This window comes from Salvelinus fontinalis, chromosome 31, assembly GCF_029448725.1.
Source record: "Salvelinus fontinalis isolate EN_2023a chromosome 31, ASM2944872v1, whole genome shotgun sequence".
In the NCBI taxonomy this organism is placed as follows: Eukaryota; Metazoa; Chordata; class Actinopteri; order Salmoniformes; family Salmonidae; genus Salvelinus; species Salvelinus fontinalis.
The window spans coordinates 46,913,155-46,915,327 of NC_074695.1; the positions used below are offsets into that span (position 1 = coordinate 46,913,155).

The 2,173-nt window shown below is 41.3% G+C and overlaps 1 non-coding gene across 1 annotated transcript; it reads left to right on the top strand.

The window, feature by feature from the left end:
- Nucleotides 1-1,750: 1,750 nt before the first annotated feature.
- On the top strand, nucleotides 1,751-1,826 carry trnaa-ugc (transfer RNA alanine (anticodon UGC)). Its single transcript has one exon. It is a non-coding gene; the product is annotated as a tRNA-Ala (tRNA).
- Nucleotides 1,827-2,173: the final 347 nt, after the last annotated feature.

A 2,173-nucleotide genomic window follows, 5' to 3' on the forward strand; every position in this document is an offset into this window, starting at 1 on the left:
GGAATGATTTATTTCAGCTTTTATTTCTTTCATCATATTCCCAGTGGGTCAGAAGTTTACATACACTCAATTAGTATTTGGTAGCATAGACTTTAAATTGTTTAACTTGGGTAAAACGTTTTGGGTAGCCTTCCACAAGCTTCCCACAATTAGTTGGGTGAATTTTGGCCCATTCCTCCTGACAGAGCTGGTGTAACTGAGTCAGGTTTGTAGGCCTCCTTGCTCGCACATGCTTTTCTGGTTCTGCCCACAAATGTTCTATAGGACTGAGGTCAGGGCTTTGTGATGGCCACTCCAATACCTTGACTTTGTTGCCCTTAAACCATTTTGCCACAACTTTGGAAGTATGCTTGGGGTCATTGTCCATTTGGAAGACTAATTTGCGACCAAGCTTAAACTTCCTGACTGATGTGACTGATGTCTTGAGATGTTGCTTCAATATATCCACATTATTTTGAAAATGGCCACTTTAATAAATGGCTCACTTGTCACTTAAATAAACTTCCGACTTCAACTGTATCACGATAGACAGTGGCCATGGGAGTGCTTGAAAATGAAATGCTATGCAGTCAAAGACAGAGACATTGTAACGTTCGTCTTCCTCCTCGTCTGAGGAGGAGCAAGGATCGGACCAATATGCAGCGTGGTATGTATCCATATTTTATTTCTTTAAGCGACGTAATGAAGAACACTTAAACAAAATACAAAATAACAAAACTACGTGAACAGACCTGAACTTGAGAACATATAAAACATGAACGCACGAACAGGAACAAACGAACAAAACAGTACCGTGTTGCGTACAAACACAGACACAGCAACAATCACCCACAAACAAACAGTGAGAACAGCCTACCTTAATAAGATTCTCAATCAGAGGAAACGTAAAACACCTGCCCCTGATTGAGAACCATATCAGGCTAATACAATGAACCCAACATAGAAACACATAATATAGAATGCCCACCCAGCTCACGTCCTGACCAACTAAACAAGGCTAAATAAAGGAAATTAAGGTCAGCAACATGACAGACATGATCAAAGTCTCTAATTGTCACCTGTGCCAAAGAGAGAGACAATAATTTGCAGTCAAGCAGTGATAGCTATAATCAAGTCAGAGTTATTTTACAAGAAAGGTCTATCATACATGCACAGCACCTGCTTTCTCCATGGACTATAAGTCGAAAATAAGACATTGGAGGAGATGGTGGTACAGTTCAAATGAGGGGACAGTATCTGATTATTTTGTGAAGTGCACCACATCGATTATATGCAACGCAGGACAAGCTAGATAAACTAGTAATATCATCAACCATATGTAGTTAACCAGTGATTATGTTAAAATTGATTGTTTTTTATAAGATAAGTTTAATGCTAGCTAGCACCTTACCTTGGCTCCTTGCTGCACTTGCATAACAGGTAGTCAGCCTGCCACGCAGTCTCCTCGTGGAGTGCAATGCAATCGGCCATGATCGGTGTCCCAAAATGCCGATTACCGATTGTTATGAAAACCTGAAATCGGCCCTAATTAATCGGCCATTCCGATGAATCGGTCGACCTGTCATCTCAACCCTATTGAGCTGTTGTGGGAGCAGCTTGACCGTATGGTACGTAAGAAGTGCCCATCAACCAACTTGTGGGATGTGCTTCAGGAAGCATGGGGTGAAATCAGCTTCTATCTCAAGGCCATCAGACTGTTAAACAGCCATCACGAACACAGAGAGGCTGCTGCCTACATACATACATAAATGCCCCCCGTGTGGCTCAGTTGGTAGAGCATGGCGCTTGCAACGCCAGGGTTGTGGGTTCGATTCCCACGGGGGGCCAGTCCAAAAAAAGTATGAATGTATGTACTTGTATGTATGTACTTGTATGTATGTACTTGTAAGTCGCTCTGGATAAGAGCGTCTGCTAAATGACTTAAATGTAAATGTAAATGTATAATGTAAATGTATAAATCAACCCTCAAGCATGGCAGAGAAGATGAAAACAAGACAGAGCTGGTTTAGTAAAATGACATCACGTTAGGAAATGTCTTGAATTAGGGAATAAACAATAACCAGATAGATCGACAAGTGATTTATCCTTCAGCTCTTTGTGTATGTGGAATGATTTGTTGGCATTGCAGCTTATGAGCTCATGCAGGTTCATGAGTTAACACTCACGGACTGAT